We start from the raw sequence: 13,206 nt of genomic DNA, 5'->3' as shown, positions 1-13,206 counted from the left end.
AGAAGGTGTACATGATGGGGGGTGGGGCTCTGGCTCTCCTCAGTTTGTGGAGGAAGTAGAGACGCTGCTGTGATTTCTTGGCCAGTGCTTGCAGTGTTGTCGGTCCAGGAGAGGTCCACTGTGATGTGCACACCCAGGAACTTGGTGCTGCTCACTCTCTCCACAGTCGCACCGTTGATGGTCAGAGGAACATGCTGTGTGTGCGCTCTCCTGAAGTCAACAACAATCTCCTTCGTCTTCTCCACGTTCAGAGAGAGATTGTTGTCACTGCACCACCCGGCCAGGCGGCTCACCTCGCTCCTGTATTTGGTTTCGTCTCTGTTGCTAATGAGACCCACCACAGTCGTGTCATCCGCAAACTTAATGAAGAGGTTGGAGTTGTGTGACGGTGTGCAGTCGTGGGTCAGCAGAGTGAAGAGGAGGGGGCTCAGCACACATCCTTGGGGGGCCCCAGTGTTCAGTGTGATGGTGCTGGATGTGTTGCAGCGAAGTGTTGAGCCCCAGCTCGACCAGTTTGTGTATGAGCTGTTGAGGGATGATTGTGTTGAATGCTGAACTGAAGTCTATGAATAGCATTCTGACGTATGAGTCTTTTTTCTCTAGATGTGTGAGTGCTGAGTGGAGGGTAGTTGAGATGGCATCATCGGTCGACCAGTTGGACCAATATGCAAACTGAAATGAGTCCAGGGAGGGGGGGGGATGGGGGGGGCAGACTTGATGTGGTGCATGACTAGCCGTTCGAAGCACTTCATGAGGATGGGAGTAAGTGCAACAGGACGGTAGTCATTGAAGCAGGATGGAGATGGCTTCTTCGGGACTGGAATGATGGTGGTAGCTTTGAAGCATGTGGGAACAACAGCCTGACTAAGTGAGATGTTGAAAATGTCTGTGAAGACATCAGTGAGTTCTGCTGCACAGTTTCTCAGTACACGCCCAGGAATGTTGTCAGGACCCGGAGCTTTGCGTGCATTGATCCTGCTGAAGGATCTCCTCACGCTGTCCGGGGTCAGCATCATCACCTGGTCACTGGGAGGAGGTGGAGTCTTCTGTGCAGTGGAGCTGTTTTGTGCCTCAAAGCGAGCGAAGAAGGTGTTCAGCTCGTTCAGCAGAGAGATGTTGCTGTCACAGGTCCGCTGTGGGGGCTTGTAGTCCGTAATGGTCTGTATCCCCTGCCACAGGCTCAGAGTGTCTCTGCTGTCACTGAATTGATGGGCTATCCTCCTGGAGTACTGTCTCTTAGCCTCTTTGATGCCGCGGGATAGGTTGCCCCTGGCTGTTCTTAGGCCCCCCTCGTCTCCAGCTCTGAAGGCAGCGTTCCGCGTCTCCAGGAGTCTGTAGACTTCCCCTGTCATCCACGGCTTCTGGTTGGCCCGGACAGTAATGGTTTTTGTGACTGTTACAATCCTCAATAGACTTGGTGATGTAGGCAGTGACAGTTTCCGAGTACTCCTGGAGGTCAGTGGAGTTATTGTAAGTGGCAGCCTGCTTAAACATATTCCAGTCAGTTGTATCAAAGCAGTCCTGAAGAGCGTCAGACCACCCTTCTGGCCACACTTGAATCTGTTTCTGAACTGGTTTGGCGACTTTAACGAGCGGTCTGTATGCAGGCATTAGCATGACAGTGATGTGGTCTGAGGCACCGAGGTGGGGGAGGGGGAGGGCTCTGTAAGCTCCTCTCTGTGTGGTGTAAACAAAGTCTAAAATGTTATTACCTCGTGTTGGAAAGTTAATGTGTTGGTGTATTTTTGGAAACACACTCTTTAAGTCAGCATGGTTGAAATCCCCAGCTATGATGAGAAAAGCATCGGGGTGTGCTGTCTGCTGCTCGCTGATGTGCTGGTACAGTTCATTTAGTGCATCGTTCCTGTTGCAGTTGTTGTTGTTCGGGGGAATGTAAACCGAAACGAGCAGTATGGCAGTATATTCCCTTGGCAGATAGAACGGCCGGCGATTAATAATCATAAACTCCGCCAGGGTTGAGCAGTGTTTGCAGATCACAACAGCATCGCGGCACCACGCGTCATTGATGTAAACACAAAGCCCGCCGCCGCGCGGGTTTTTCCTCCCGCGAAGCGAGCTCTGTCTGCTCGATAGCACGTCAGCTGGTCGAGCTGAATGGCGCAGTCCGGAACGCTGTCGCTGAGCCATGTTTCCGTGAATACAAACACACAACAGTCTCTTACAGTCCTCTGAGTTGAACGTAGTAATCAGATGTAGTCCAGTTTATTGTCCAAAGAGCGTACATTAGCCAGTACGATGGTGGGGATAGATGGCTTGTGTGGGTTAGCTGTTAGCCTAGCCCGGATACCTCCGCGCTTACCCCTCTTCTGCTTCCTCTCACGCCGCTTGTGGCGCTTCTGCTGTGGGCGAGATGCAGTAGTGGGGGTCGGTGATGATGTAGGCCTCCGGAGCAGACCGAGGGCCCGCAGCTGTTCCGCGTGCGCGGAGTTTAACTCTAAAAATGCAGCTCTGCTGACATCCAGCAGAAACTCACGACTGTATGTGCGCTTAAAGACAGATAGACGCGATGACGACGTACAAAAACACTGCGACTCACAAGACAAAAAACACGAAAACACCGTTCTGTCGGGACAGAGAGAAGCCGCTGCGTGTGGAGGCGCCGCCATCTTTTTTCACGAAGCATTTTAGCGCTAAAATTAGCTCCTAAATCTGTGAAACGTTAGGAGTAGTGAAGAGGACTCCTAAGACCAAATCTGAACTATCCTAAAATGGCTGTTGTGAGCTATCAACCTCGGAATATAAACATTTTAGAAACATTTAACAATAATGACCTTTTAAAAAGGTATTGGCTTTGGTTTGGAGGTTATCCCAACTCTCTTGCATCCAGTTTGGTTATCTTTTTACTATACTTTTTACTATTACTATAAGCCATGATTATTCCACTTTGCTAATTAAAAGGCTGTTTATATGCATATTACCAAAATTTTATTAGTCGTTTAGTCACAGAAAAAAAAAAAAAAAAAATCCACATGAAGTGGTGAAATCACGCAGTCCGTGACGGACAAATCGTTATTGGCTGTTCTATGTGGTAATAAAGTACATTGGTCAGGACATCCATATGCTCACCTAACATTCATCAACCTTAAATATGGCTTATCATCTGAGATATCTATGTAGTAGCAACTTTACATGGCAGCTTAGTCTTAGCCTAGAAAAAAGTGTGCAGTTCACGTCTTTGTGCAGAGTGTGGAAGCTGAACAGTAGTGTGCTTGGGCTACTGCATGACAGATGGAGGCATGCAGATTATGAAATGCTCTTAAAATACTTCGTCATTTTTGGACATACAGATAATAGTAATGCATCTTTTGTATCTGTAAAGACTCTATGTTTATTTGTGTTACAGAATAACAACGAAAAATTGTGGTTTTGTAAAATAATGAAAGCAAACAAGATGTGCTTTCTGACGTCTTGGACTCTGTGTACTTGAGCGTGAAACTCCGTGTATGCTTGCCTTATTACAGACATGAAAAATATATCTATAGAGAGTGATTCTTTTAAATGAACCATTTCATAAAGAAAAAAAAATATTCTCAGATTATGTAATCCATATGAAACATGCATACAGGCGCATCACTACTTCAGAGATGACGAGTCAGTGTTGCCAACTTGTTATAAATCCTTATAACACAAAATAAGGTCTGTATGTGGCTTTGTTGTCAGTCACAGCAGAATACTCGATCGCTGTATTACATTTATATGCTCCTTCAAAACAAAACACAAAGCGAGTATAAAATTACATATCAAAAAGAAATATGTATTGATTTGCTTTAAGCCGCTGCCATTTTGGTTGTTTTTATATGAAGTTGCAATGCTCAAGTGATTGGTGCTTTCTGTTAAGTTTGAAAAAAGACCGAAGAATAGTTTTAAGTTAGAAACTCATAATTGTGGTAATCTTCATAAATCTGTAAACTCTTTTCGACCTCACGCTCTCTTCCCTCTGTCTTTTTCATCGCCCCATTACTGCCCTTCACTTTCCTCTTGTCATTTTATTTTTCATCATCAAATTAAAACTTAATAGACTTAAGAGTCTCAGAAGGATAATAGAGCCTGTTCTGTGGTTGTGAAATCAGTGTGTGTAAGGTGTATTGCTCAGCGTGTCAAATTCATACTGTTTGAAGTAATCAGGGCGAGCGCGCAATCCTTTGTATGAAAGATATGAAAATAATGTCTGGCTGAAATGTGAACACACACTGTTAACACTGTTCCTCTCTTTTCATTCAGGTGTGATCTCTCAGCAGGAGAGCGGCAAGATTGTGAGTATTTCCAACACTATCCGTATCCCTGTGGAGAAGAAAGATAACGGAGCGGCGCTGAGCTGTGAGGCGTTTCACCCAGCACTCGTGGGGCAGAAACGAGTTCGTCACTACAGCCTAAACGTTCACTGTGAGCCAACAATGCCGTCACTTTTCTATGACTACTGCACTGCCCTATTAGACTGATTAGCGGTTATTATCAGCTCGCTGAAGCCCCATCTGTTTAAACATGTTCACTTGACAAGCCTCTAACAAGGTTTGTTTATTAGTGTTAGATCTTGCCTGGTATGATAAAGGACGAGAAGACAACAGTATCCCATTACACATCACACCACAGTGTTAACAGAAACACTCAAAATGTGATACTTTGGAAAGGTTTCAACCAATAAAAATATCTAATATTAACTTTACACAAGGACTTCTCTCATAAAGTTGCTGTAAAAATCGAAAGGGCTTTACTCTATAAAAAGACAATTGAGTTTAACCCTCAAATGGTCCTAGTTTAATGTTTACACTTATGGCCTATGGGGTCAATATGACTCCAAAATTGAAAGAGTAATTGTAAAAAAAATATATAATATTATTATTATTAATATTTTGGGAGATATGAAGTACTTTTGTTCTTATTTTCCACAGAATTCTGCAACTACACCATTAGCTTGCATGTGAAATATAAAATTTTTATGGAAAAAAAAAACACTTAAATGATGATCTAAATTTAATTTAAGTTGTTTCTGGATATTGATCTAGGTGTTAGGTGTAGAATTCTGCCATCTGTTGGTTAGAGATAAACGTAAAATTACTACAGTTTAGGAAATAAATTGTTTTGACCAGAAGAGGGTCCATGGAAGGAGGAGTCAGAGACATTCGGATCCATGTGCAATGTTTATTAAGGAATCGTAGTGATAACAGGCAGGGTTCAGACAACAGCGTCAGCGATATCAGAGACAATCAAAGACAGGGTCGATGACCAGGCTTGAATCGGGGCAGGCAGCAGACAGTAGACAGGTCGTGGACAGAGCAAAGGGTCAGTAAGGCAGGTGGCAGAGAATCGTCAGGATCAGAACAGTTCAAGGTAATACATGGGAAGGCAGGCAGGGATAAACGCTCAGAAATGTCAGACAGGCAAAACAAGACTTCTAACTGTGTGTGTTTGGCTGCAGCTTAAATAGGGCGTGGAATGAGGAACACCTGGTGGCGATTAGTCCAAGGTACGGGCCGCTTGGTAATGTAGTCCATAAGAGTGTCAGTATTCCGGTGAAGGTGCCCTCCAGTGGCTGTCGGAGAGAGCCACAGAGGCCTGAGTCGTAACAGTCCATTTACTGAATGTGGCCTTTTGTGATACATTTTGTGAATTTATGTATGTATAAACATTAAATAGTTCGTTCCCCACTAAACAGAAAAATTTGAGGTTGGTAATTTATTTTTAAGTTTTTGAAAGAAGCATAAGACTCACCCAGGCTGTATTTATTTGGTCAAAAATACAGTAAAACATATAATTACAATTAAAATGTTTAATTTTTTAACATTTACAATCACAACGGATCCACTTTATATTAACTATCTTTTAACTATAGTTTCCTTACGTTTGAAATAATCATTTGATATATTTATTGTGTACATAAATGTTTTTTCATTGTGCTTATATTTAAAACTACCCTCCTGTAATTACATCTGTAATTAATTTCTGTAGTTAGATCTGTAATTACTCTACCCCTACACCTTAACCTATGCTTAAACTTAACCATAGCACCATACCTTTCCCTAGACTTAACCGTATCCCACATGAGTAGCAGCAAAAGTGATCTGCAATTCAACATGAACACAATTGATGCATTGTACCTAATAATTAATTTTTTTTTGTGTGTGTGCGTGATACATGTACTATAGTACATAGCAGTTAAAGACACCTAAAATAAAGTGTTAAATTAAGTTTTTTAGCAGTTATTACTCCAGTCTTCAGTGTCACAAGATCATTCATAACCAATCGAATATGCTGATTTGTTCTTCATTATTAAGGGATGCACAATATTATTGGACCGATATCGGAATTGGCAGATAATTGCTTTACATGTAAATACAGTCATAGCCAAAAATATTGGTACCCTTGTTAAATATGATCAAAGGCAGCTGTGAAATTTAATCTGTGTTGTTAATCCTTTTGATCTTTTATTTTTTTTTAAATCACAAAAATCTAACCTTTCATTAGATAATAAGAATTTAAAATGGAGGGAAATATCATTATGAAATAAATGTTTTTCTCAAATACATGTTGGATACAATTATTGGCACCCCTAGAAATTCTTATGAGTAAAATATCTCTGAAGTATATTCCCATTCATGTTCACAATTTTGAGCACTCCAGTGTGATTATGAACATGAAATTATCTAGCAATGGTTTCCTGTTTCACAGAAATATAAAGAGGAGGGAAAACAAAGCCCAAATCCCCCTAATCATCCATCACAATGAGAAAAACAAAATAATATATTTCTGATGTGCAGCAAAAGATAATTGAGCTTCACAAATTAGTAAAGTGGCTTTAAGAAAAGAGCTTGAGCAGTGAAAATTCCCATTTCCTCCATCAGGGCAATAATTAAGAATTTCCAATCAACATAAAATGTTACGAAACTGCCTGGAAGAGGACGTGTGTCTATATAACAATTTCCAATCAACATAAAATGTTACGAAAGTGGCCAAAGACTCTCCAAGGACCACAGCTGGAGCACTGCAGAAAATAGTTGAGTCTCGGGGTCAGAAAACCTTAAAAAAAAAAAAAAGCACCTACATCAACACAGGGTTTCAAGAAAAAATATCCTTGCTCATTTAAAAACAAGCATGTTCAGTTATCAGACACGACTGGAACTTCAGATGGGACTGGCTTCTATGGTCAGATGAAACTAAAAAATTAGCTTTTTAGCAGCAAACAATCAAGATGGGTTTGGTGCACAGGGATAAAAAGTACCCCATGTGAACAATGTAATATACTGCAGTATTTTTGATGTCGTGGACCTATATTTCTGCTGGAGGTCCTGGACATCTTGTTTAGACACATGGCATCATGGATTCTATCAAATACTAACAGATAAAAAATCAAAAAGTGACTGACTCTGTTAGAAATCTTATAATGGGCCACAAACCTCAAAAACAACACAAAAATGGGTCACTGAGCACAAAACCACTGTATTTTGTATTACTGTATTACTGTATTTTTGACCAAATAAATACAGCCTGGGTGAGTCTTATGCTTCTTTCAAAAACTTAAAAATAAATCTTACCAACCTCAACATAAATTGTATGGCCATTCCAGTTACCTGACCTACACCCTATAGACAAGGAGTGTGGAGAACTGAAGAGAAGAAGCACCAACATGGAGCTGTGAATCTAAATGGTCTGGAGTGATTCTGGATGAAGGGATTGTCACTGATCTCTTGTCAGGTGTTCTCTAACCTCATCAGGCATTATAGCAGAAAATTTAGAGCTGTTAAACTGGCAAATGGAGGTTTCAAAAAGTATTGAATAAAATGGTGCTGTTAATTGTGGCCAATGTGTATTAGAGAAAAACATTTATTTCATGGTGTTACTCCCCCCCCCCCCCCCCCCCCCCATTTTAAATTCTCATTATCCAATGAAAGGTTAGATTTTTGTGATTTTGTTTTTTTTTAAAATAAAAGATCAAAAGGATTAACAATGCAGATACATTTTCACAGCCTTTTTTGATCATATTTACCAAGGGTGCCAATATTTTTGGTCATGACTGTATCGGCATCGGCCCCATATGAAAAATTATGCCAATATGTCTGGCCGATAAGAGGAATATGATAACTCACATGTGCTCATGATGTGCTAGCGATTAGAGTCAGCAAAGAATGGTGATTAGATGATTAGATGCAGTTTTGAATCGCTGCATTTAAACTTAGATTACTGCAATTCTTTATATTGCGGTATATCTAAATCTCAAATTCTCTAGACTTCTTTTAAAGTGACGTAAACATGAACACATCACTCCAATTCTTAGATCCCATTCACTGGTTGCCGATTTGTCAGAGAATAGACATTAAAATTCTCCTCTTTGTATATAAATCCCTACATAAAGCTCCTATTTATCTGAACTTCTTCGTCTTTATACTCCACCTAGAAGCCTATGATCCTGTGACCAGGATTTGTTGGTGGTCCTTTGCGTTAGACTAAAGTGTAGAGGGGAGCGTGCATTTGTGGTGGCAGGGCCACGACTCTGGAATACCCTGCCTTTAGAGATTAGAATGGCCCCTTCCTTGTCTATTTTAAGTCCTTGCTAAAAACCTTTTTGCTTTCCTTAGTGTATTGACTACTGTGATATGTAAAATTTTTAAATGGGTGGTTTAAAATTTTTCTCTGGTCTGTTTTCTGTGTATGTGTAATATTCTTGCTCTTCTGTAAAGCACTTTGGTCAGCCTGGTGGCTGTTGTAAATGCGCTATTCAAATAAAATTGAAATTGAAATTGAAACCGAAAACGCAGGTACAGAATGACACATTTGGTGTATGATAGAGTAAACAGTAATAGCACGTGCAGTGGCAGCAGCGGCAGCCTCCCTGGGTTCCTAATGCCCGCTCTGTAAGGAGTTTTAATTCCGAAGGGGGCTCTTTTGGCCTACTTCTAATAAAATGGAGGTAAAACACACAAATAACATTTAGACTGTTTCTAATTAAATAAAGCAGTAACTGATGTCATAAAATCATGAGTATGATTTGATTTAAAGGTCTGAAGCTATAGCTTAAATGAATAAAACAAATTTTAAAAACAAATTATGAGCGATAAAAGATAAAATAACTATTTTGCTTTAGACCATCTACAAATGTTAAATCTTAAAATAAAATTTTAAGGTTACTTACTACTGCATCTTTCTGAGAAAAAAATACATTGTGCATCTTTCTGGAGTGTATATATTTATATGTTTTTATTGTTTATTTTTGGAAAAAAATGCACAGTTTTAATATTAATTCTAACAAGTTCTTGTTAAAAACTAAACAAAATTTTAAATAATTTGCTTATAATTTCCACACAAGAGAGACTTGGTGTTTTTTCCCAACAAAAGGAAATACACCAGTATCGCATTGGCTATCGGCCAAAATTTGTAAAAAAAAATATTGGCATATCGGATATCGGCAAAAATCCAATATTGTGCACCCCCAATTATCAGTGATGAAAAAAGTTGTGCTGTTCAATATTTATGCTCAATTTTGCTACCGCTTAGGATTGTTTTAATGAAATAATAAAACATTCAGCATTTATTTGAAAGTGAAATTTTTTTTTTTTTTTTTTTTTTTTTTTTACTTTTTACATTTCCATCACTTACTGTCATTTTTTATTAATTTAATGGATCCTTGCTGAATAAATATATATATATTAATTTCTTACATAAAGAAAAAGCCCAAGCCTTTAAATGATAGTTTATAAAAATTGTCTAAAATAATAAATAGATCATGATTCAATTTATAATTATTTTTAAAAAGTGTTTAGGAAAAAAATATAGTGCTCATATGTGTGTTTATTTGTTATAATTATTATAATTATTATTATTATCAATAATAATTATTATCATTTGCACTGGCTGTATTAAAATCAGCTGTGATTCCAGAGAAACATTTAGTTACACATTCAAGTATTTGCTCCTAAGCAATAATTTCCATTTTAGGCAGGAGACTGCAATAGAAGACATTATGTGTTCACTAGACTTTGAAAGAGCTCTTTTCCTGTTTTATTCACTTTCTCTATTTTTCTCTTTATCTCTGCAGTTGCTCCTACGGTGAAAATCATTCCCCCTCAAGGCATCCTCCAAGAGGGAGACTACCTCAGTCTCACCTGCTCCGTTACCGGCAACCCACTGTGAGTGTACAAGAGCATGTGTGTTTTTCTTTTGGAAATATGTATCTATCAGGCTGCGTGTGGGAGATTTTGATGGATTTGAAAGTGTGCATGAAGTTCTGTTTCTACATGTTTTTTTTTTTTAAACGAATCATTTGAACTGCTCACACAAGAACAGCTTTCATCCTCTTATCACTCCAAAATGCTTAAAAAGTATCATCTCAGTCCAGCTCCAATAAAGTACAATGGCTCAGAATAAAGATGACCCCACACTTCACTGCCATATAATGCAATAGGTTTTATGACTGATTGGAATATTTTGAGCCAAATTCTAATTGGTATTTAAATTTGGATAGATTTTTTGATGGCATAAAAGGCCCTTCTTGTTTCTCTTATAGTTCATTCACAGCCAAATTTATTTTACCAGTTGCACTTATCTTCAGCCCCGAGGTATGTGTAGTATGTGGCATGTTCTATTTTGGTCATACCAAGGGTGAAGTTGTGTCTCTTTCCATGAACTCTGGGCCTTTTCTGGAATGTTGGTACTTTAGAAATTGTTAGGATTGATCGTCAGGGCCCAGGTCTGACAGAACTTGTGCAGCATGTCTAGGTTCTGCTGTAGACCCTCTTCTGTTGGAGACAGCAGAACTAGATCATCTGCAAACAGCAAGAGCTGTATGTTGGAGTCATGTAGTGTGAGGCCAGGTGCTGCTGATTGTTCCAGGAGTTTTCCAAATCATTATTTAAATATTGAAGAGGGTCGGTGATAGTGGACAGCACCTGCCTCACACCCCGCCCTTGAGTGAAGAGTTCTGTTCGTTTATTTCCAATTTTAATTGTGCATTGATTGCTTGAAAACATTTGTTGTAGCCATTTAAGAAAGTGTATTTTCTTGTATATTATTTTTGTTTAAATATTATTGGTTTGTGGTTTGTTTAGCTCAATTTGCAAATTAAGATAATTGTAAACGTCATAAGGGGCGGTAAATCGAATGGCAGTACGCCGGAAGAAGGGAAATGGGTCAGACATAATTTTTTGACCACTTCATATGTTTTGTTTGTAGAATTCTTTTATTTTTTTGGAACAAATTTCGTTTGGTATAATTTGTATCTTAATTTTAATGTATTTTTTGTTGGTCAGTTACTTGTCTAAATAAATGAAATGAAGAATAAGCAAACATTTCACAAAATGAAGTGCGTTCAGGACAAGGCCCGATATCGTTATTATGCTCCCAAAACAAAGGCCGAAACAAGGCCCGCAAAAATTATCTGAATTCTGTGGAATACCTTGGATTTACATGACGGATTGTGGAGCAAATGATTTCATGGACTTTGTGGAGAATGGACGGATATATGGTTCGTTGCTTTACCGTGAGTAATGGGATTGGAAAGCCAGACGTTGAGCCGCCATGCTCTCAGTGCTTTGTTTGTTGAAAATTAATTAGTTTGTTCGAAGATTTGCAAGACGAGAAAAAGAAAGGAAAATGGGCATTGTTTATTGTTGAAATTGATTTAAGTTAAAATGGATGAAGGATCGGAAGGAAACGAGGAAGAAAGGTTTTTTTAAGTTGCTCGCTAAACGAAGAGGGAAACTTGGAGCTCTTAAACAGAAACAGAATGAAATCGATAACCTAATCGAAGCTGGTGAAAGTAAGGAAGCAGTTGATGTTCAAGTTGAAAAGTTTTATTGTATTTTGGCGGAGTTTATGAATTTGCAAGTTGCCGTCCAGAGTTTGCTGAAAGACCCAGATGAAAAGGAAGCACATCATTCTGACTGGTACGAAACTAAGTTAATCCGTTTTCGAGAATTCCTTAGTGGAATTAAAGGTTGGATGGGTGTGAGTGACGATAAGAAGGAAGAAGATAATTATGAGGGTTTAGGAGATGCTATTGGGCCAGATGATAGTGTGTCTCAAATAGACAAAAGGCACTATCTAGAAAAGGAGGCTGAACAAATAGAAGATGACGCTGAAGGGGAAGGTGCGTATGGTAACACAGCAGAAGGAGCAGCAAAACATCCAGTGCGTCAGTAGCTTGCTTGCAAGCTGAAGCAGAGCATGCTGCACTCATGGTAAAAGCGAAAGCTTTAGAACAAAAGCTAAAGCCGCAGCTGATGTAAAAGTGAAAATTCTCAAGCCTGCATCAATAACAAAAAATCAAAGCAGTGTTTCAAAACAAGATTTGTCTGACACATTTGACTCAGAGTCTAGTACATCCACTGATTATATCCTTCCTGCCGTTACACCATCAAAACCGTTGGCCCAAACATTAACAAAATTGTCTTTAGCCAAAAGATCAGTTCCTCACCGTTCTGCAAAGCAAGTGATTAAAACTGAACCACAGGATGCTCAATCAAAAGGTCATCAAATTGGGGTCTCTGCTAACTTGAAAGGCAGTGCTCTTGTAGATGTCATGAGAAAACAAAATGAGATCACTGAGACGTTAGTCAGGCAACAGCAGCTGTCTCTTCTTCCAGTAAGGGAGATTTCCATTTTTGATGGTAATCCACTCAAGTACAGAGCATTCGTACAGGCTTTTGAGCAAATAATTGAAAGAAAAACAGATAATATGCAAGACAGATTGTATTATCTTGAACAATTTACTTCAGGACAACCTAAAAGTCTTGTGCGCAGTTGCATTCACATGGATCCTCAGACAGGTTACAATGAAGCAAAGAAACAGTTGGAATGAAACTTTGGAAATATTGTTAAAATAACATCTGCATTTATTGATGAAGCTCTAAACTGGCCTGTTATAAAAGCAGAAGATGTTCCTGCTCTGAGATCTTATGCACTTTTCTTGAGAGGCTGCTTCAATACCTTGCACAAAGTTCATTATTGTGAAGATTTGGAAATTGCAGCAAACATGAAGATCATTGTGTCTAAATTACCTTTTAAATTATGTGACAAATGGAGATCTGTTGTCTGCAATATGCAAGAGGATGCCCAACAAAGGCCAAAGTTTAAGGGTTTCCTTGAGTTCATTGAGAAACAGGCATGAGTCATGCTTGACCCTGTTTTTGGAGAAATTCAGTGTTTAGCAGATAACAGGAGAATTCCTAAAACAAAGCAGACTGCAAAACCCAATGT

At 39.2% G+C, this 13,206-nt stretch overlaps 1 pseudogene; it reads left to right on the top strand.

Annotated features, from left to right (window-relative positions):
- Positions 1–13,206, top strand: part of LOC109046703 — a 48,719-nt pseudogene that overhangs the window by 17,642 nt on the left and 17,871 nt on the right.

This window comes from Cyprinus carpio, chromosome B22 (genome assembly GCF_018340385.1).
Source record: "Cyprinus carpio isolate SPL01 chromosome B22, ASM1834038v1, whole genome shotgun sequence".
Classification (NCBI taxonomy): Eukaryota; Metazoa; Chordata; class Actinopteri; order Cypriniformes; family Cyprinidae; genus Cyprinus; species Cyprinus carpio.
Note: the sequence above shows the minus strand (reverse complement) of the source record. Positions and strands in the feature narration are given on the sequence as shown.